A 23,590-nucleotide genomic window follows, 5' to 3' on the forward strand; every position below is an offset into this window, starting at 1 on the left:
CCCCTTCTCCTGTCAGTGGACACGGTTCCGCCGGGCTTAGTAGCTAAACCACACGTGAAGACCGGGAGCTGGACTTGGCAGTCAGAGGCTGTTTGAGACACAGACCACTGGGAGCGTTTAATAGGTAGTGGGAGCTTGTCCCCACTCCCACCCCCGGCTCTGACAACCGTGAGGAACCATATATGCAATTTATTTCAACCTTGCTGAAGTGAGAGGATATTCTCAGAGTTATATTAAGTAATCACAATAAACCATACAAACAATACGTTTTTATTCAGTAATTTAACACTATCTGCAAATATATGTTCCACATCTCAACAACAGTGATTTCTCCTTCAATAAGACATTACAGTATAATATTAATATAGAATTTACATTCATTTTTTAATACTTTTTGCAAGCATATGCACAAGGAAAAGCATGGTTAGAATTTGAATGCTTCCTCTGTCGTTAGTGTCCCAGAGATTCTGAAACTGTCAGTTAAAATTCTCAGGAAAATCTCACTCAGCCCCAGATGCTCCGAGGACAGACCGTGGTGGCCCCTCGTCCCTACCTCTCTCCCATCAGACTCTCTCCTCTCCAGCCCCTTTGACTTCTCCCAGCCGCTCACTTCAGCGCCCCTCTCCCTCCCAAGCTGGCTTCACCTATCACCTTCCCAGCTTGTCCTCCTTCCCATCCCACCCCAGCCCACCCGTCCCGGTGAAGGGTCTCGGCTGTCGACTCCTCCCGCGCGTCTGCCGGAAAGTTCCGGGAACCGGTTCCAGGCCGCGGGGCTCACCGAATGCATCTCACCCCTGGAGGGATCACTATTGAGCCAAGGTGGTCATTTGTCCGAATAACTCGCGCCAATGGATAGTTTGAACTTGAATTGCAGCGGTGGGGGGGGGGGCAATATCCTAGCAGGAAGGCTTGCTTGTGCTGAACGACCAGGGGGAGAGAGGGGGTTAAACTAGACTTGCAGGAGGGGTGGGAACCATGGTGCCAGAACAGATAGTGGAGTGTCTGTGGAGGCAGACGTTCAGCCTACATTCAAAGTCAGGCATCGTAAAATTGAGTGCTGTGGGACTAATGTTCTTATTCGATTAGATTAGATTCAACTTTATCGTCATTGTGCCGAGTACAGATACAAAGCCAATGAAATGCAGTTAGCATCTGACCAGAAATGCAAAGAATAGTGTTATTGACAAAATAACTGCGAATAAAAAAGTGCTACAGCACACAAATATAAAAGTACTGAGACAGTACAATATGGGTTTTATCAAGGTTTTCAAAGCTTGCAGAGAGATTTAGCACAGTTAGAAGAGTGGGCTGAAAGATGGCAGATGGAGTTCAATGCTGAAAAATGTGAGGTGCTACATTTTGGTAGAACTAATCAAAATAGGACATACATGGTAAATGGTAGGGCATTGAAGAATGCTTTAGAACAGAGGGATCTAGGAATAATGGTGCATAGTTCCCTGAAGATGGAATCTCATGTGGTTAGGGTGGTGAAGAGAGCTTTTGGTTTGCTGGCCTTTATTAATCAGAGCATTGAGTATAGGAGTTGGGATGTAATGTTGAAATTGTACAAGGCATTGGTAAGGCCAAATTTGGAGTATTGTGTACAGTTCTGGTCACCGAATTATAGGAAAGATGTCAATAAAATTGAGAGGGTACAGAGGAGGTTTACTAAAATGTTGCCTGGGTTTCATCTCCTAAGTTACAGAGAAAGGTTGAACAAGTTGTGTCTTTATTCTTTGGAGTGTAGAAGGTTGAGGGGGGACTTGATAGAGGTGTTTAAAATTATGAGGGGGATTGATAGAGTTGACATGGATAGGCTTTTTCCATTGAGATTGGGGGGAGATTCAAACAAGAGGACATGAGTTGAGAGTTAAAGGGCAAAAGTTTAGGGGTAACATGAGGGGGAACTTCTTTACTCAGAGAGTGGTAGCTGTGTGGAACGAGCTTCCAGCAGAAGTGGTTGAGGCAGGTTCGATGTTGTCATTTAAAGTTAAATTGGACAGCTATATGGACAGGAAAGGAATGGAGGGTTATGGATCAAGTGCAGGTTGGTGGGACTAGGTGAGAGTAAGAGTTTGGCATGGACTAGAGGGGCCGAGATGGCCTGTTTCCGTGCTGTAATTGTTATATGGTTGTGATGGTAGGTGATTTTAAGCTTTCCACATATTGACTGGGACTGCCAAACTGTAAAAGGGCTGGAAGGGGCAGAGTCTGTCAAATATGTTCAGGAAAGTTTCATTAATCAGTACACAGAAGTCCCAACCAGAGAGTGTGTGATACTCGATCTGCTATTAGGGAATGAGACAGGGCAGGTGACAGAAGTTTGTGTAGGGAGAACACTTCGCATACAGTGATCACAATGACGTTAGTTTCAAAGTCATTATTGGAAAAGGATAGGCCTGGTCCTCAGGTAAAGACTCTAAATTGGAGGAAGGCCAGTTTTGATGGTATCAGAAAGGATCTGGCAAGTGTGGATCGGGACGGGCTGTTTTCTGGTGAAGGTGTACTTGGTAAGTGGGAGGCCCCCAGAGGTGAAGTTTTGAGGGTACAAAGCTTGAGTGTGTGCCCATCAGATTAAATGGTGAAGATAACAGGTTCGGGGAACCCTGGTTTTCAGGTGATGGTTAGGAGGTGCAGAGCAGGCGTTGACAGCTAGGCACAAATGAGGTACTCGAAGAGAACAAGGAATGCAAGAGAACAGGGGGGCTGAAAGAAGTTGTGAGGTGGCTCTAGCGGAGAAGCTGAAGGAGAATGGCAAGAGCTTCTACAGAGGTCGGGTGAGACTACAACTGGAGGTCGTGGGTCCAGGGTTAAAGGTGAAATATTTAAAGGAAACACGAGGCAGATTGTTCATTCTTCACTCTGAGGGTGGTGAGTGTGTGGAACGAGCTAGCGGCAGATCACAACGTTAAAAGAGAAAAGTTTGGATAGGTACATGGATTGGGTGTGTGTGTGTGGTTCTGTGATAGTGCCCTGCACCAGGACTCTCTGCAAAAGTTTCTGCCCATTTAGTGTTCAATATCTGACACTTCTTTGTATGGCGTGCTGGGAGTCACAACTCCTCGATAAAGTATTTCACATCCGGAGTGTTGTGAACAGCTCTGGTCGTCCCCTCCCACTATAGGAAGGACGTTGAGGCTTTGGAGAGGGTGCAGAAGAGGTTCACCAGGATACTGCCTGGTTTAGAGGGCGTGTGCTATCACTAGAGGCTGGACAAACTTGGGTTGTTTTCTCTGGAGTGTCGGAGACCGAGAGGAGATCTGATAGAGGTTGACAAGATGATGAGAGGCGTAGACAGAGTGGGCAGACAGTATCTGGTTCCCAGGGTTGAAATGTCTAACACCAAAGGGCATGCACTGAAGGTGACGTGAGGGGGGAGGGGGGCAAGTTTTTAAAAAAATTAAACACAGAGAGTAGCGGATGTCTAGAATGCACTGCCTGGGGAGCTGGTAGAGGCAGAAGCTTTAGCAGACTTTTGAGGGATGTTTAGATAGGCACATGAGTGTGACGAAATGGAAGGGTAGGGACACTGTGTAGGCAGAAGGGATTAGTTGAGTTGCCCATAGTTTAGTTGGGCACCACACTGTGAGCCGAAGGACCTGTTCCCTGTGCTGAACTGTTGGATGTTCATGTTGGGTCCAACCCCCCCCGGGCGCTGATTTGGCTCTGCATTTGTCTTGCTGTCTGTCACAGGCTCGCACATCCTACAGCAGAGAATCCAGCCTTCAAACGGCCTAAGAAACCGTACGGCACTTTCAAAATGTTTTTTTTTTCCCCAGGAGTACGTGCACTGTGACTATTTAGAAGGGAAGCCAAACGAAGTCACATTATTTCACAGTTAATTTTAAGGTGACGTTAACTTTGTATAAAAGGAAGTTCCAGCTGTGCGGCAACGAAGGCTACGTGCGCGGGAGCATTTCGGCCATTGCGCGGCAGCTTGGCGGGAACAGTGACTGCCGACGTTCGGCGAAAGTTTGGTGGTAACTTCATAGCGGCAAGGGGTTCTGCAGATGCAACACACAACAAAATGATGGAGGAACTCAGCAGACCAGGCAGCATCTGTAGAAATGAATTAAACAGTCCACATTTCGGGCCGGGAGCCTTCGTCACGACTGGAAAGGAAGGGGGCAGTTGCGGGGGGGGGGGTGTGGGGGAAGGGAGGAGGGCAAACTAGAAAGTGATAGGTCAGGCCAAGTGGTTGGGGGAGGAGTGTTAAAGTAGGAAGCTGGGAGGTGATAAGTGGAAGAGGTAAATGGCTGTAGAAGGAAGAATCTGATTGGACTATTGGAAAAAGGACAGGAGTCATCCCAGGGGGAGGTGGGAGACAGGTCAGGAGGGAAGATGCCAGAATAAAATGATGGGGGGGTGAGGTGGGGGGAATGGAAAGGAGGACTAGATACCAGGTGATGGGTGAAGCCGGGTGGGTGGGAAAGGTAAAGGGCTGGGGAGGAAGGAATCTGATAAGAGAGGAGAGTGAGGAGGGGCACCTAGGGGAGGCGATAGGCAGGTGAGGAGAAGAGGCAAGAGGCCAGAGTGGGCAATAGAAGAGGAGGGAAGGGTGGGGGAAAGAGGAAAAAGTACTGGAAGGAGAAATTGATGTTCATGCCATCAGATTGCAGACAGAATATGGTCTTGGTCTTGGACCTACACGGTCCGTTTGAACTACAAGGTGCGTCAGGGGAGTCAGGGCACAGATCAGGTCGGGGTGTAGCTGAATGGTGTCATCCCATGGGGCTGTAACTCTTGGCCGAAATGCCTTCAGGGCCAGGGATGAGGAGAGGGGCGAGGGGTCCCTCATAATCACAGCTGTGTGTTTCCCCCGCTGAGCGCCAGATCTGGGCTCCAGCGTCAACGAGGACCCAGTGTCATGCAGGGAGAGGACAAACATACATATACACACACACACACACACACAGAGACTGAGACACACACAGAAAGACACACAGACACACAGACTCAGACACAGACATACTCAGACACACAGGGACAGACAGACACACACACAGAGGGACAGACAGACAGACACACACACCCACAGACCGAGACACTCACACACACACACACACACACTCAGACACAGAGACAGACATAGACACAGAGACACACATGCTCAGACACACACAGGGACAGACAGAAGCACGCGCGCACGCACACACACACAGGGACAGACACAGGGACAATGCTGGAGGAACTCAGCAGGTCAGGCAGGAATCAAGATCATTTAATGTCATCTTTGTGTCGGGAAGAACTAAATAATTGTTACTTTGGCTCCGACGCAGCACAAAACAAAACCCAAACAAACAAACACAATAATAATAATAAAAACACAATAAATATAAACACATAATCTAGTTTACACACATCGATGAAAATCATCTATTGACAGGAACGAGGAATTGACATTTCGGGATGAGACCTTTCATCGGGATTGGACAGGAAGTGGGGGGGGGGGGGGGAGAAGATAGATGCCAGAATAAAACAGCGGGGGGAGGACGACAAGCTAGAAGCTGACAGGTGAAGCCAGATGGGTAGGGAAGTTGGGGGGGGGGGTGGAATTTGAAGTGAGGAGCTGGTTGGTGATGGGTGGAAGAGGTAAAGAGTTGGAGAAGAAGGAATCTGACACGAGAGGAGAGTGGACCGTGGGAGAAAGGGAAGGAGGAGGAACGCCGGGGGAGGAGACGAGAAGAGGGAAGACACTGGATTAAAAAAGCTGGGAAGGAGGACTAGCTGGAAGGTGAAGCCAGGGGGGGTGGGAAAGGTAGAAGACTGGAGAAGAAGGAATCTGATAGGAGAGGAGAGTGGACCGTGGGAGAAAGGGAAGGAGGATGGACGCCGGGGGAGGAGACGAGAAGAGGGAAGACACTGGATTAAAAAAGCTGGGAAGGAGGGGAAGGAGGACTAGCTGGAAGGTGAAGCCAGGGGGGTGGGAAAGGTAGAGGGCTGGAGATGAAGGAATCTGACAGGAGAGGAGAGTGGACCGTGGGAGAAAGGGAAGGCGGGGCACCAGGGGGAGGTGACGGGCAGGTGAGGAGACGAGGTAAGAGGCCCGTATTTAGAACGGAAGAGGGAAGGGAGTGGAGGAGGAGGTTACATTCAGTACTGGTCGCCGTTATGCGGAGTATATATCTGAAGCTCTCTGAGGCCTTGCATTGAATCTGCTGATTAGGTACTTTTAACAGATTCTTTGCCTTTATCTCCTCGGAAGGCGCTCACCGTGGTCGGTTAGGGTTCCCGGCCACAGTCCCGAGCACGTTAAGTCCCACTGGCGGCCTATTCCACTTGGGGGGCAGGGGCGGCAGCTCACCCTGCGTGTCAGTGCCCACCCAAGCCCTTGGCGCCCGGACCCTGGTCACCTCCATTTTCCGAATTCACTTGCCCCAGGCCGTCCGTCTTTGCATGCACCTTGGTTTATGGAGAAATGTGATAAATATCGAGAGAGGGGGAGAGAGGGGCGCAGGCGCCCGTCGGACACCGGGAAGGACGCCGCATTAGTCCTCTGGCGGGGCGAGCACGGCCGTGGGCAGCTTGCCTTACGACTTGAGGGAGGGAATGCTGCTGGACTTGCGCATCACCAGCCGTAGCTCGATGTCGGGGAGGGCGCCCCGCTTGCCGGGGGAGGTCCCTTCGTCGGCCACTGCCAGGTGCAGGTCGAAGCGGAGCGAGGCCGATTTCTTGCGGAGGTGGGGGTTGTCTTTGAAGAAGGAGCACTCCCATCCTTTGATCAGCTCGTCCATCTTCTCCGTCCTGGAAAGAGCAGAAAGACCGGTGAGTTCCCAAAACATCACTGCGGGCCACTCCAGACTGAGACCTGATTCCCCACTGCAGTTCTGACTGCAACAGAGGGAAGGTGAGGGGGGAGGAGGGGAGTGTAACGGGGAGACCTCAGAGGAGTGGTGGAGGGCGGTGAGGAGTCCATTGGAACTGGAGGGAGGGAGCAGGCCAGGTGGGTAACTTTATATAAAACAAAATTCCAGCTGCGTGGCAACGAAGGCTATGTGCGCGGGAGCATTTTGGTCATTGTGCGGTCGTGCACCCGCGCAACTAGGCAGGGATGGTGACCGCCGATGCTCACTAAAAGTTCGGTAGTGACTTCATAACGGCAAAGGGTTCTGCAGATGCTGGAAATCTTAGAGCAACGCACACAAAACGCTGGAGCAACCCAGCGGGTCAGGCCGCCCCTGACAGCGAGAAACAGGAAATGGTCTGGGCGCAGGACCTCAAAAACTGAGAAGGACAGGTTTGGGAGGGAGAGGTGGGGTGGGGGGCAAAAACCACGACCATGTGGATTTCTTCCAGGTGCTGCTTAGGGCAGAGGTACTCAACTGGGGCTCCACGCTTAATGGGTATTGGTTCACGGCCTTAAAATAGGGCGGGAAGACTCGATTTCGAGAAACAGCAAGGATAGACGTTCCTGGCCTGCTGAGCCATGCCACCCCTGACTTAACTCTAACCTGAGTTATAGGAGAATTTACAATGACCACTTGACCTAGCCAGTACGTCGTTGGACTGTGGGAGGAAACCAAAGCGCCGGGGGTAAACCTACACATTCCCTGGGGGAGGACGTCAAGTCAACTCACTTTTTATTGTCATTTTGACCATAACTGCTGGTACAGTACACAGTAAAAACGAGACTTTTTCCAGACCATGGTGCTACAGGAAACAATACAAAAACTACACTGATCTACGCAAAACAACACAAAAACTACACTAGACTACAGACCTACCCAGGACTGCATAAAGTACACAAAACAGTGCAGGCATTACAATAAATAATAAACAAGACAGTAGGTTGGTGTCAGTCCAGGCTCTGGGTATTGAGGAGTCTGATGGCTTGGGGGAAGAAACTGTTACACAGTCTGGTCGTGAGAGCCTGAATGCTTTGGTGCCTTTTGCCAGATGGCAGGAGGGAGAAGAGTTTGTATGAGGGGTGCGTGGGGTCCTTCATAATGCTGTTTGCTTTATGGATGTAGCGTGTGGTGTAAATGTCTGTGATGGCAGGAAGAGAGACCCCGATGATCTTCTCAGTTGACCTCACTATCCCCTGCAGGATCTTGCGATCTGAGATGGTGCAATTCCCGAACCAGGCAGTGATGCAGCTGCTCAGGATGCTCTCGATACAACCTCTGGAGAATGTGCTGAGGATGGGGTGCAGGGGAGATGGTCTTTTCTCAGCCTTTGTACAGAGGATGCTGGGATTGAACTGCAAACTGTGACAGCAACGCGTTAACGGCTACGCTACCCGTTCCCTCCCACCATCTAAAGGCATCCTGGTCGGTAGGTTGACTGGCCATTGTAAATTGTCCTGCAATTAGGCTGGGGGTTAAATTGGGGGGGGGTGCTGGGCGATGGGGCGCGTTGGGCCGGAAGATCCTGTTCCTCGCTGTATCTCTGAATGAACAAACAAATAAATGAATATTGCGAATAAACTACTAACGATGTCTTCTGACCATTCAGTGAATGGGAGACAGACAGCCAGAGAGCGAGAAGAGCAAATTTCCAGATGGCACCAAGATCGGGAGTGGAGTGGACAGCGAGGAAGACTATCAGAGTTGGCAGCAGGGTCTGAACCAGCTGGAAAAATGGGCTGAAAAATGGCGGATGGGATTTAATGCAGAGACAAGTATGGTTGAGGAGCGTTGTTGGGGATCCCTGCCACCCCGTCCCACAATCTCTCTGACCCAGGAAGGAGGTACAGGAGCATCAGGACTAGAACTGACAGACTAGGTAACAGCTTCTTCCCTCAGGCTGTGAGACTAATGAATACCCGACCACCACCAGGGTCTCGTCACCACCACGCATCCCACAATCTCTCTGACCCACCACTGTCGGGAAGGAGGTACAGGAGCATCAAGACTAGGACTGTCAGACTGGGTAACAGCTCCTTCCCTCAGGCTGGGAGACTAATGAATTCCCGGCCACCACCAAGGTCTCGTCACTGGGACAGCGAGCTGTTTACTGACTACCTGTGCTGCACACAACTTGCATTTTGAATTATATTTTATTGACTTATTTGTGGTAATATTTTTGTTATGCGCTGTGTGGGTGCACCGTGATCCGGAGGAACGCTCAACAAACTTGAACTCGAAATGCGAGGTGTTGCACTTTGGCGGGACCAGCCAGGGAAGGTCTTACACAGTGAACGGTCGGGCACTGAGGAGTGGTAGAACAAAGGGATCTGGGAAAACAGGTCCAGAATTCATTGAAAGTTGCGTCACAGGTAGATAGGGTCGTAAAGAAAGCTTTTGGCACGTTGACCTTCATAAATCAAAGTACTGAGTGCAGGAGATGGGATGTTACGTTGAAGTTGTACAAGGCATTGGCGAGGCCTGATTTGGAGTACTGTATGCAGTTCTGGTTATAAGATTGAAAGAGCGCAGAGAGAATTTACAACGAGTGTTGCTGAGACTTGAAGACCCTAGTTATAAGGTTGAATAGGTTAGGACTTTATTCCCTGGGGCGCAGGAGTATGAGGGGAGATTTGATAGAGTTAGACAAAATTATGAGGGGCATAGACAGGGTAAAGTGCTAACAAGTTCGTTGTACAGCAAGAAGATCCAACAAGTCGAAGTTTGAAGAAATACAGCCAGACTGCTCTCTAGGAGGCTTGATTATGAGACAAAAGCTCAGATATTTTGGCCACGTCATGAGAAGATGGGATTCCTTGGTGAAGACTCTCGTAAAACAGAAGGTAAAAGGAGGTAAACACGAGGAATTCTGCAGATGCTGGAAATTCAAGCAACACACGTCAAATTTGCTGGTGAACGCAGCAGGCCAGGCAGCATCTCTAGGAAGAGGTACAGTCGACGTTTCGGGCCGAGACCCTTCGTCAGGACTAACTGAAGGAAGAGCTAGTAAGAGATTTGAAAGTGGGAGGGGGAGGGGGAGATCCGAAATGATAGGAGAAGACAGGAGGGAGAGGGATGGAGCCAAGAGCTGGACAGGTGATAGGCAAAAGGGATATGAGAGGATCATGGGACAGGAGGCCCAGGGAGAAAGAAAAGGGGGAGGGGGGGAACCCAGAGGATGGGCAAGGGGTATAGTGAGAGGGACAGAGGGAGAAAAAGGAGAGAGAGAGAAAGAATGTGTGTATAAAAATGAGTAACAGATGGGGTACGAGGGGGAGGTGGGGCATTAGCGGAAGTTAGAGAAGTCGATGTTCATGCCATCAGGTTGGAGGCTACCCAGACGGAATATAAGATGTTGTTCCTCCAACCTGAGTGTGGCTTCATCTTTACAGTAGAGGAGGCCATGGATAGACATGTCAGAATGGGAATGGGATGTGGAATTAAAATGTGTGGCCACTGGGAGATCCTGCTTCCTCTGGCGGACAGAGCGTAGGTGTTCAGTAAAGTGGTCTCCCAGTCTGCGTCGGGTCTCGCCAATATATAGAAGGCCACGTCGGGAGCACTGGACACAGTTTATCACCCCAGCCGACTCACAGGTAAAAGAAGGATTGGACGACAGAGGCTACGACAGATGGATAATATTACTCAGACAACGCATATGGCCTTGGGGGATCTTAGAGAGGCAGTTTCCACCAAGAAGGCGTCCATGAGGTCACGGAGAGTCGGACTCGACTTAACGACCGAACAACAAATGAATAGGGTGTATACAGGCAGGCTCTTCGCACTGAGGTTGGGTGAGACGAGAACCAGAGGCCACGGATTTAAGGGGGGAATGTTTAAGGGGGAAACCCGAGAGGGAACTTCTTCTTTCCTCAGAGCGCGGTGAGTGTGCGGGACGAGCTGGTCCGTTTCTGATCGCCCCGCCGGCGCTCTTCGACGGACCTCGGTGAGACTTGGGCAGTCCGTGTGGTCCTCGGAGGTGGACCATTGGAGAATACTACCCCCGAGCAACACACATACAGACAATGCTGGAGAGACTGAGCAGATCAGAGCATCTACGGAGGGGGATAAATAGCGCGACGTTTCAGGCCGAGACTCTTCGCCGAGGATCCGATAGGAAAGGTGGAGATGCCAGAATAAGAAGGTGGTGGGAAGGAGGGGGAAGGAGGGGGAAGGAGGGGGAAGGAGGGGGAAGGAGGGGGAAGGAGGGGGAAGGAGGGGGAAGGAGGGGGAAGGAGGGGGAAGGAGGGGGAAGGAGGGGGAAGGAGGACAAGCTAGAAGGTGATTGGTGAAGCCAGGTGCGTGGGGGGAAGGAGGCAAAGTAAGAAGCTGGAGTATTGTGTGCAGCTTTGGTCTCTAAATTTGAGGAAGGACATTCTAGCTACGGAGGGAGTGCGGCGTAAGTTCACAAGGTTAATTCCCGGGATGGCAGGACTGTCATATGTTGAAAGATTGGAGCGACTGGGCTTGTATACACTGGAATTTAGAAGGCTGAGAGGGGATCTGATTGAAACATATAAGATTATTAAGGGATTGGACACGCTGGAGGCAGGAAACATGTTCCCCATGTTGGGGGAGTCCAGAACCAGAGGCCACAGTTTGAGAATAAGGGGTAGGCCATTTAGAACGGAGTTGAGGAAAAACTTTTCCACACAGAGGGTTGTGGATCTGTGGAATGCTCTGCCTCAGAGGGCAGTGGGGGCCAATTCTCTGGATGCTTTCAAGAAAGAGTTAGATAGAGCTCTTAAAGATAGCGGAGTGAAGGGATATGGGGAGAAGGCAGGAACAGTACTGATTGTGGATGATCAGCCATGATCACAGTGAATAGTGGTGCTGGCTCGAAGGGCCGAATGGCCTACTCCTCCACATATTGTCTATTGTGATTGGTGGAAAAGGTTAAGGGCTGGAGAAGAAGGAATCTGATAGGAGAAGGCAGTGGACCCATGGGAGAAAGGGGAGGTGAGGCGGGGTTGGGCAGCAGAGGGAGGTGATAGGCAAGCGAGGAGAAGAGGCAAAGGGCTAGAGTGGAGAAATAAAGAAGGGTTGGGGGGGGAATTATCTGAAGTTGGAGAAATCGATGTTCGTGCCATCAGGTTGGAGGCTACCTAGACGGAATGTGAGGTGTTAGTCCTCCACCCTGAGGGTGGCCTCATTGTGGGAGAAGCGGAGGCCGTGGACTGACATGTCAGAATGGGGAATGGGGTTAGAATGGTCGGGCACTGGGAAATCCTGGTTTTTCAACCATGCCCGGAGTAATGCCAGTCTCCTCAGGACAAGGTGGTTGGGCAGCTGTTGGCCATACCAGCACGGCCCCGCGTTCCAGTGGTGATGCAGCAGCACGTTGGAGGGAGATTGAAAATCTGGCCGAGGGGTGCCACAACCACAACTTCTCCCTCAATGTCAGCAAGACTGACGAGCTGATTATTGACTTGGTCCCACTGAACCTGGTCCCACACCACCAGGTTCAGGAACAGTTATTACCCCTCAATCATCAGGAAAGAGGTACAGGAGCCTCAGGACCCACACCACCAGGTTCAGGAACAGTTATTACCCCCTCAACCATCAGGAAGGAGGTACAGGAGCATCAGGACCCACACCACCAGGTTCAGGGACAGTTATTACCCCTCAACCATCAGGAAGGAGGTACAGGAGCCTCAGGACCCACACCACCAGGTTCAGGAACAGTTATTACCCCTCAACCATCAGGGTCTTGAACCAAAGGGGATAATTTCACTCGCTCATTCACTGAACTGTTCCCACAACCAATGGACTCACTTTCAAGGACTCGTCATCTCATATTCTCGATATTTATTACTTATTTATTTATTACTATTATCTCTTCTTGTTGTTGTGCTCTGTTTGATGTCTTCTGCGCTCTCTTTGAACGCCCTCATTGGTGCGGTCTTTCATTGATACTGGTCTGGTTGTTATTCTATGGATTTATTGAGTATGTCCACAAGAAATTGAATCTCAGGGTCGTATATGGTGACATATATGTACTTTGATAATAAATTTACTTTGAACTTTGGCGTGACCTAGCACCGCTCCCCCTTTGCTTGTACAGGGCGCCGTTAAGAACAGAACAGAAACTCTCTTGCACTCACTGAATTTTGTCGGGAGCCTTTGTGCTCTCGGATTCCGCGTCGTGACCGGGGATCTCCTGCGTCGCCACCGTCTCAATCCTCTGCTCCAGGGAAGCCTCCATCACGACAGCTACCGGGGGAGACGAAGAGTCATCAGTCAGACGGCGACCCGACCCTCAGCAATGGCGTCCAGCCGTTCTGAGATGCGCCCCCTCCTTCCCAACCCAAATTACTGCCCGTCCAGGCTTGGGGATGGACTGGAAGGGACAGGCCAGGTGAGCTGAAGGGATGGAAAGGTACTAAGGTGCTGGGGACATTTACCAGCACGCTGCCTGGATGAAGAGGGTGTGTGTTATAATGAGACGTGGTGTTGCTTCCCCTGGAGTGGGAGAGGCTGAGGGCAGATCTGAGAGGTTTAGAAAGGTTAAGATAGAATAGGCAGTAGCTCTTTGCCAAGGGTTAAGATGTCTGACACCAGAGGACATACATTTAAGCTGGGGGGGGGGGGGCGTAATTTCAAAGGAGATTTTTTTAAAACAGTGGTGGGTGCCTAGGGTGGTGGTCGAGGCAGAAACATTACAGACTTTAGAAACATTAGATAGGCTCTGTCTGCCAGAGAAAGCAGGATCTCCCAGTGGCCACACATTTTAATTCCACATCCCATTCCCATTCTGATATGTCTATCCACGGCCTCCTCTACTGTAAAGATGAAGCCACACTCAGGTTGGAGGAACAACACCTTATATTCCGTCTGGGTAGCCTCCAACCTGATGGCATGAACATTGACTTCTCTAACTTCCGCTAATGCCCCACCTTCCCCTCGTACCCTATCCGTTATTTATTTATATACACACATTCTTTCTCTCTTTCTCCTTTTTCTCCCTCTGCCCCTCTCACTATACCCCTTGCCCATCCTCTGTTCCCCCCCCCCACCATCTTTCTCCCCGGATCTCCTGTCCCATGATCCCCTCGTATCCCCTTTGCCAATCACCTGCCCAGCTCTTGGCTCCATCCCTCCCCCTCCTGTCTTCTCCTATCATTTTGGATCTCCCCCTCCCCCTTTCAAATCTCTTACTAGCTCTTCCTTAAGAAGCTGGAATATTGCGTACAGTTGTGGCCTCCAAATTTGAGGAAGGACATTCTAGCTATTGAGAGAGTGCAGCGTAGGTTCACAAGGTTAATTCGGGATGGTGGGACTGTCATATGTTGAAAGATTGGGGCGACTGGGCTTGTATACACTGGAATTTAGAAGGATGAGAGGGGATCTGATTGAAACGTCAACTGTACCTCTTCCTAGAGATGCTGCCTGGCCTGCTGCGTTCACCAGCATTTTTTTGCGTGTGTTGCTTGGATTTCCAGCATCTGCAGATTTCCTTGTGTTTGTGAGATGTTTTGATAGGTAGATGGGTGTGAGGGAAAACTGAATGATGAAGACATTGTGTAGGAAGAAGAGAGTGGTTTAGTCGGCCACAGACAAGAGAAAGTCTGCAGACGCTGGAAATCCGAGCAACACACACAAAATGCTGGCGGAACTGAGCAGGCCAGGCAGCATACATGGATAAGAGTACACAGTCGATGTTTCGGGCCGAAACCCTTTGGCAGGACTGGAGGGAAAAAGGCCGAGGGGAAGATTTAAAAGGTGGGAGTGGGGAAGGGAGAGGGAAACACAAGGTGATAGGTAAAACCTGGAGGGGGAAGGGGGAGGTAAAGAGCTGGGAAGTTGATTGGTAGAAGAGACAGAAGGCCGTGGAAGAGAGAAAAGAGGGGAAGGAGCACCAGAGGGAGGCGATAGGCGGACAAGGAGATATGGTGAGACGGGGAGAAGGGGATGGGAAATAGTGAAGGGAGGCTATTATTGGAAGTTAGAGAAGTCGATGTTCATGCCATCAGGTTGGAGGCTACCCAAATGGAATGTAAGGTGTTGTTCCTCCAACCTGAGTGTGGTCTCGTCGCGACCGTGGAGGAGGCCATGGATGGACACATCGGAATGGGAATGGGAAGTGGAATTAAGATGGGCGGCCGCCGGGAGATCCCACTTTCTCCAGCGGACGGAGCGTAGGTGCCCGGCGAAGCGGTCTCCCAATCTGCGTCGGGTTGCAACGTGATAGCCAGTGCGAGAGGGCACCGTTTTAAGGTGCTTGGAAGTAGGTACAGGGGAGATGTCAGGGGTAAGTTTTTTTACACAGAGAGTGGTGAGTGTGTGGAATGGGCTGCCGGTGACGGTGGTGGAGGTGGATACGATAGGGTCTTTTAAGAGACTCCTGGACAGGTACATGGAGCTTAGAAAAATAGAGGGTTATGGGTAACTCTAGGTAATTTCTAAGGTAAGGACATGTTTTGCACAGCTTTGTGGGCTGAAGGGCCTGTATTGTGCTGTAGGTTTTCTGTATTTCTATGGTACACAGAAGGCCACATCGGGAGCACCGAACACAGTATGTGACACCCAACTTCCAGGTGAGGCGGCTCTTCACCTGTGAGTCTGTTGATGTCACATATTGTGTCTGGTCAGTTGTGCCGGGGTTAAAAAGCTGGGCTGCCGCGGTTCGCTGGGCCAGGATGGGCCCGTTCTGCCCTGCGTCAATCGCTCAATCAACAGCGAAACAGAACTCAGCACGCAACAAAGACGATAACAGCAGAGCCACACACACACACATGAGACACACACACACACACACATGACACACACACAGACAGACAAGACACACATATGAAAAGGCAGGTGTATGGGGTTGAGTGGGATCCGGGGACAGCCAGGACAGATTAGAGGAGCAGACTTGATGGGCTGAATGGCCTCATTCTGCTCCTGTGCCTTATGGTCTAAAAAAAGCTGGAGGAACTCAGCAGGTCAAAGGGCGTCCGTGGCAAAGAGTAAACAGTCGATGTTTCGGGTTCAGACACTTCATCGGGACTGGAGAGAAAATAAGTCACGTCACTTTTTAAAAACGCAAACAGGAGGAAATCTGCAGATGCTGGAAATTCAAGCAACACACATAAAAGTTGCTGGTGAACGCAGCAGGCCAGGCAGCATCTCTAGGAAGAGGTACAGTTGACGCTTTGGGCCGAGGCCCTTTGTCCTGACGAAGGGTCTTGGCCCGAAACGTCGACTGTACCTCTTCCTAGAGATGCTGCCTGGCCTGCTGCGTTCACCTGCAACTTTTGTGTGTTTCATGTCACTTTTTGATTGTCGTTTTGACCATAACTGCTGGTACAGTACACAGTAAAAACGAGACAACGTTTTTCAGGACCATGGTGCTACATGAAACAATATTAAAAAACTATACTGATCTACGCAAAACAACACAAAACTACACTGGACTACAGACCTACCCAGGACTGCATAAAGTGCACAAAACAGTGCAGGCATTACAATAAATAATAAACAAGACAATAGGCACAGTAGAGGGCAGCAGGTTGGTGTCAGTCCAGGCTCTGGGTATTGAGGAGTCTGATGGCTTGGGGGAAGAAACTGTTACAGAGTCTGGTTGTGAGAGCCCGAATGCTTCGGTGCCTTTTTCCAGATGGCAAGAGGGAGAAGAGTTTGTATGAGGGGTGCGTGGGGTCCTTCATAATGCTGTTTGCTTTACGGATGCAGCCTGTGGTGTAAATGTCTGTAATGGCGGGAAGAGTTAGAATAAGGAAATGGGGTGGGGTGGGGTGGGGAGGGGAGGGGGAAAAGAACAGCAGAACAAGCCCCTTTTCCTCCCCCCACGCTCTCCCCTAACCACCCACCCACAGACATTCACACAACTCCGGGACAGGGGTACAACTTCTAGATTTCTGATTTAACCCCCACCACCGGCCCACAGGCCTCCCCTTTGAGCATACGCGCACCGCCAACCTGGAATATCCCAACAGCCGCAGACGTCCTTCGCGCCCCCCCCCCCACCCCCGCCATGTCACACTTACCTGAAGGGAGAGTCACTGTCTTCTGACGTAACCAGGTGTGCGATGACTGCGAGCCGACGGCGGCTGAGCTGGCGAGACTGTAACGGAGGGACAGCGTAAAGAGGCTGTAGAATTACCCTCGCGGTGCGCAGACGAGCCGCTGGCCTGCAGCGAAAATCACGGCCCAGGCAATCGCGTGGCATGCAAGACAATTCCTAGAAGCGTGTGTTTCTTTTTCCCCCCGCAAACAATTCTGTTGGGACCGACTCTTTTTACGTTATATGTCAATGATTTGAATGATGGAATTGATGGCTTTCTTGCAAAGTTTGCAGACGATACGAAGATAGGTGGTGGGGCAGGTAATTTTGAGGAAGTAGAGAGGCTACAGAAGGACTTAGTCAGATTAGGAGAATGGGCAAAGAAATGGCAGATGGAATACAGTGCCGGGAAGTGTACAGTTATGCACTTTGGCAGAAGAAATTAAAGCAGCAGTCTCCAACCACTGGGTCGCAAAGCATGTGCTACCGGTCCAGGAGGAAGCGATATGAGTCAGCTGCGCCTTTCCTCAGTCCCTGTCACGCACTGTTAAACTTGAACCTAGGGCTGCCAACTGCCCCGTATTTGCTGGGACATCCCATATATTGGGCTAAGTTGGTTTGTCCCATACGGGACCGCCCTTGTCCCGTATTTCCCCCGCTAAGCTACAGCGTTCCTATGAAACCTTTCGTGCCGAAATGGCTTGAAGCGAAGAAGCAATTACCATTAATTTATATGGGAAAAATTTTTGAGCGTTCCCAGACCCAAAAAATAACCTACCAAATCAAACCAAATAACACATAAAACCGAAAATAATTCTAACATATAGTAAAAGCGTTAATGATAAATACACAGCCTATTTAAAGTAGAAATAATGTATGTACAGTGTAGTCGGGAAGATTAAGCCAAAACCGATTTGTGGGGGAAAAATTGGCACGTACGCGCATGTGTACACCACATATGCGAACGTCACGCATGCGCACACAGGAACCTGCGCAAGGCTTCATGGTTACGGTAGTCTTTCTCGGGGTAAGCACAAGTGTCCTGTCAACATACACAAAAAATGCTGGTGAACGCAGCAGGCCAGGCAGCACCTATAGGAAGAGGTACAGTTGACGTTTTGGGCCGGGACCCTTCGTCAGGGTTTGACTGCTACTTTTGTCCCTTATTTGGGAGTAAGAAAGTTGGCAACCCTAACTGTAAAAAACATGCTGAGGTGAGTTTAACCCTACTTGATCACCCCCCGCCCCCCGGGTGGCCGCCCGCAAGAATGTTGTCAATATTAAACCGGTCCGCGGTGCAAAGAAGGTTGGGGACCCCTGTATTAAAGGGTTGACTATTTTCTAACACAAGAGAAAGTAAAAACTCTGAGGTGCAAAGGGACTTGGGTGTCCTTGTGCAGGATTCCCAAAAGATTAATTTGCAGTTGAGTCTGTGGTGAGGAAGGCAAATGCAATGTTGGCCTTCATTTCCAGAGGACTAGAATATAAACACAAGGATGTAATGTTGAGGCTTCATAAAGCACTGGTGAGGCCTCACTTGGAGTATTGTGAGCAGTTTTGGGACCCTTATCTTAGAAAGGATGTACTGAAACTGGAGAGGGTTCCAGGGAGGTTCACGGAAATGATTCCAGGATCGAACGGCTTGTCATAAGAAGCGCGTTTGATGGCTCTGGGCTCCTATTCACTTGAAACGCAGAAGACTGAGGGGTGACCTCATTGAAACCAATCGAACGGTGAAAGCCCTTGATACAGCGCGATGTCTCCTTGCGTGGTGACGAAAGTAACTTACTCTGCAAGTAAATTGCCCAGATCAGAGAACAGCTCAACCCAACCTGAGCTAGACATTTTCCGAGTTATTTCCAGTCCCCGTGAAGCTAACTATTCATCCTTTGCACAGCTCGAAGTAAAAATACGGGAATTAAGTTCAGGTTAAAGGCTCTGGTCTAAGATGGTGCTGGTGAACCACAGCGACGACTTACTGGCAGCGAACAATACTATTAAATAATGACACTTTTTCTCAATGCAATCCAATAGCCTGCAACTTCCCTACCGGACCCGCCCGGCGTCTCTGCAGTTTTGAACTTAAGTACCGTGGGCGCAGAATGCTCTCAGTGTGGCGCACGCAAGCCGAATTCAGGCAGCGGGGCCCGGGCCTGAGCGCGAGGAATGTGCCGATCTTTGGCGGGACCTCGAGCCGACTCAGAGTCGCACAACTGAGGTGAGGTGAGCCAAGGAAGAGGGGCCTGGGCCCCGGGAGCGAGGAACGACCCCCGGTGATCGGCTGATTTGGGCGCCAGGCCAGGCTGCTTACTTACTAATCGTGTTATTGTTTGCATTGGGCGTTCCGCAGCCTTCTTTTTAAATGGGTACGATTGGGTTGCACTGCTCTGTGGCTGCCTGGAAGGAGACAAATCTAAAGGTTGTCTATAATGTACGTACTTTGATGACAAATGAGCTTCGAAATTTTGTAGCCCACAAGACAGAGGAGCAGAATGAGGCCATTCAGCCCATTGAGTCTACCCTGCGATTGTACCGGGTCTGATTTACTATCCCTCTCAACACCATTCTCCTGCCTTCTCCCCGTAACCTTTGTCACCCTGACGAATCAAGAACCCAACAACCTCCGCTTTAAATACACCCAGTGACCTGGCCTCCACAGCCGACTGTGGCAACGAATTCCACAGATTCACCACCCTCTGGCTAAAGAAATTCCTCCTCATCCCCATTCTGAGGCTGTGCCCTCTAGTTCTCCTCTCTCCCCCCCTACCCGCTATCGGAAACATCCTCTCCACATCCAGTCTATCTGTGTCCTCTGGTCCTAGACTCCCCCACTATAGGAAACATCCTCTCCACATCCACTCTGTCTATGAACTTTTCAATATTCAATAAGTTTCAATGAGATTCCCCCCCCCCTCGCCATTTTGCTAAACTCCAGCGAGCACAGGCCCAGAACAATCAAGTTGGAGTTTATCGTCATTAAACCACACACGTGTATACAGGTAAACGAAACATTGTTCCTCTGGGGCCAAGGTGTAAAGCACCTACAGTCGCACACACCACCTACAGTTACGGTCCACCACATACAGTTACAGAACAACAGTAGCACTGGTGCCTGAGTGACATGGCCTGTCGATTGACAGGTTGACATGAAGTTTGAGACGTATGTTTATGTAGGACCGTGTAACATTACTGGCACTTTTTTAATAAAACAGACAGTGGTATAAATGTGTGAAACAGCAGCACTGAAAGATGGAAAGTGGCCAGAACAGGAGGCGAGTGAGCCTGCGAGTTGGGGAGTGAGTGGTAGGGTATACAGGGCTACGGTAGGAAACTTTGTCACATGGTGTGAGCAGAATTATCTGCAGCTTAATTTGAAAAAGACTAAGGAGCTGGTGGTAGACCTGAGGAGAGCTAAGGTACCGGTGACCCCTGTTTCCATCCGGGGGTCAGTGTAGACATGGTGGAGGATTACAAATATCTGGGGATACGAATTGACAATAAACTGGACTGCTCAAAGAACACTGAGGCTGTCTACAAGAAGGGTCAGAGCCGTCTCTATTTCCTGAGGAGACTGAGGTCCTTTAACATCTGCCGGACGATGCTGAGGATGTTCTACGAGTCTGTGGTGGCCAGTGCGATCATGCTTGCTGTTGTGTGCTGGGGCAGCAGGCTGAGGGTAGCAGACACCAACAGAATCAACAAACTCATTCGTAAGGCCAGTGATGTTGTGGGGATGGAACTGGACTCTCTGACGGTGGTGTCTGAAAGGAGGATGCTGTCCAAGTTGCATGCCATCTTGTACAATGTCTCCCATCCACTACATAATGTACTGGGTGGGCACAGGAGTACATTCAGCCAGAGACTCATTCCACCAAGATGCAGCACAGAGCGTCATAGGAAGTCATTCCTGCCTGTGGCCATCAAACCTTACAACTCCTCCCTTGGAGGATCAGACACCCTGAGCCGATAGGCTGGTCCTGGACTTATTTCCGGGCATAATTTACATATTACTATTTAACTATTTATGGTTTTATTACTATTTAATTATTTATGGTGCAACTGTAATGAAAACCAATTTCCCCCGGGATCAATAAAGATCAATATGTCTATGACTATTCAGACAGCGGGGCAATGTGTGCTGGGTGGTAGCAAGGTGTTTAGAGTTCTGTAGAATTCTGTTAATTCGGTTAATCGGGGCAGCTGCTTCTTTGGGACAACTCCTGAAGAACGGAATCCAATCAAGGGAATCGCCAGGATTCCCTTTGTTTATTTGGGATATGAGCTAGTGTGACTGGGACAGGAGAATGTTGCCAAAGAGTCATAGTCATAGTCGCAGTCATACTTTATTGATCCCGGGGGAAATTGGTTTTCGTTACAGTTGCACCATAAATAGTTGAATAGTAATAGTCATAGAAATAATAACTAGTAATAGAAAATAGTAGTAAATAGTTAAATAGTAATATGTAAATTATGCCAGGAAATAAGTCCAGGACCAGCCTATTGGCTCAGGGTGTCTGATCCTCCAAGGGAGGAGTTGTAAAGTTTGATGGCCACAGGCAGGAATGACTTCCTATGACACTCTGTGCTGCATCACGGTGGAATGAGTCTCTGGCTGAATGTACTCCTGTGCCCAACCAGTACATTATGTAGTGGATGGGAGACATTGTCCAAGATGGCATGCAACTTGGACAGCATCCTCTTTTCAGACAGCACCGTCAGAGAGTCCAGTTCCATCCCCACAACATCACTGGCCTTACGAATGAGTTTGTTGATTCTGTCGGTGTCTGCTACCCTCAGCCTGCTGCCCCAGCACACAACCGCAAACATGATCGCACTGGCCACCACAGACTCGTAGAACATCCTCAGCATCGTCCGACAGATGTTAAAGGACCTCAGCCTCCTCAGGAAATAGAGACGGCTCTGATCCTTCTTGTAGGCAGCCTCAGTGTTCTTTGACCAGTCCAGTTTATTGTCAATTCATATCCCCAGGTATTTGTAATCCTCCACCACGTCCACACTGACCCCCTGGATGGGAACAGGGGTCACCTGTTTCAATAGCTTCTAACTGAACAGCACACGCAAAATGCTGGAGAAACTCAGCATTCATGGAAGAAAAGTACAGTCGATGTTTTGTGCTGAGACCCTTCCTGCAGACTGGACTTGACTTCTCACCTTCTTTTCTCCAGTCTGTCGAAGGTTCTCAGCAGGCAGTGAAGAAAGCTAATGGCATGCTGGCCTTGATAACAAGGGGAATTGAGTACAGGAGCAAAGAGGTCCTTCTGTAGCTGTACAGGGTCCTGGTGAGACCACACCTGGAGTATTGTGTACAGTTTTGGTCTCCAAATTTGAGGAAGGACATTCTTGATTGAGGGAGTGCAACGTAGGTTCACAAGGTTACTTCCCGCTTAATTCCCGGGCTGATGGGACTGTCATATGTTGAAAGATTGGAGCGACTGGGCTTGTATACTCTGGAATTTAGAGGGCTGAGAGGGGACCTGATTGAAACATATAAGATTATTAAGGGATTGGACGCGCTGGAGGCAGGAAGCATGTTCCCGCTGATGGGTGAGTCCAGAACCAGAGGCCACAGTTTAAGAATAAAGGGGTAGGCCATTTAGAACAGAGTTGAGGAAAAACTTTTTCACCTAGAGAGTGGTGGATATGTGGAATGCTCTGCCCCAGGAGGCAGTGGAGGCCAAGTCTCTGGATGCTTTCAAGAAAGAGATGGATAGAGCTCTTAAAGATAGCGGAATCAAAGGTTATGGGGAAAAGGCAGGAACTGGATACTGATTGTGGATGATCAGCCATGATCACAGTGAATGGCGGTGCTGGCTCGAAGGGCCGAATAGCCTACTCCTACACCTATTGTCTATAAAACGTCGACTGTGTACTCTTTTCCATGGATGCTGCCTGGCCTGCTGAGTTCCTCCAGCATCTTGTGTGTGTTGCTCTGGATTTCCAGCGCCTGCAGATTCTCTCTCGTTTGTAATTTCTAACTGGTGTCAGTCACGTGCACTTGTGCGGCCGTTGGACACAACATGACGCATAGAGCGAACAGTTTTTAAAATAGCATCAGTTATGTGTGCTTGTGTTCAAAGAGCAGAGATTTTTGTCACTGATATTTTGCGAGAAATAAGCAGTGAGACAATTCAGAACAGTTTTGTTCACTGTGGTTTCAAGCATTCAGAAACGGCCGGGAGTTAAAATGGAATGATTTCCTCAGAAGTCGATCAGGGCCTTCCTGAACCAGAAACCCTGGATCAGTAGCTCTACGCGAGCAGCACTTACAGCGCGACATCGAGCTAACATCGCTGGCGATCTACTAGAGCTCAGGAAAAGCAGCTATGATCTGCGCAAAGCTATCAGGGCTGTGAAACAATACAGGGAGAAGATTGAGTCAAAATTCACAACGAATAGCACACGTGACTTGTGGCCAGGGCTGCGTACCATCACAGACTTCAAAGCCAAACTTTGTGGTGCCGCCAACACCGCGGCCTCTCTCCCAGATGAGCTCAATCACGTTTACGCTCGGTTCGATGTCGCTAGCTCTGAGCCTCCGAGGAAAGCCACCGCTACAACCTGCAACCTGGTCACCTCCGAGGCTGAGGTACGCAGATATTTCCAAAGAGTGGACAGTCGCAAGGCTGCAGGACCGGACAGCATCCCAGGGCGAGTACTCAGGATGTGCGCAGCACAACTGGCAAGCGTGTTTACTGACATTTTTAATCTCTCCCTCTCC

General features: G+C 49.9%; 1 pseudogene; it reads right to left on the minus strand.

Moving 5' to 3' along the window:
* Nucleotides 1-705: 705 nt before the first annotated feature.
* LOC140191416 (keratin, type I cytoskeletal 19-like) overlaps nt 706-23,590 on the minus strand; it is a 112,279-nt pseudogene continuing 89,394 nt past the window's right edge.

Source organism: Mobula birostris, chromosome X (assembly GCF_030028105.1).
Source record: "Mobula birostris isolate sMobBir1 chromosome X, sMobBir1.hap1, whole genome shotgun sequence".
Lineage (NCBI taxonomy): Eukaryota > Metazoa > Chordata > Chondrichthyes > Myliobatiformes > Myliobatidae > Mobula > Mobula birostris.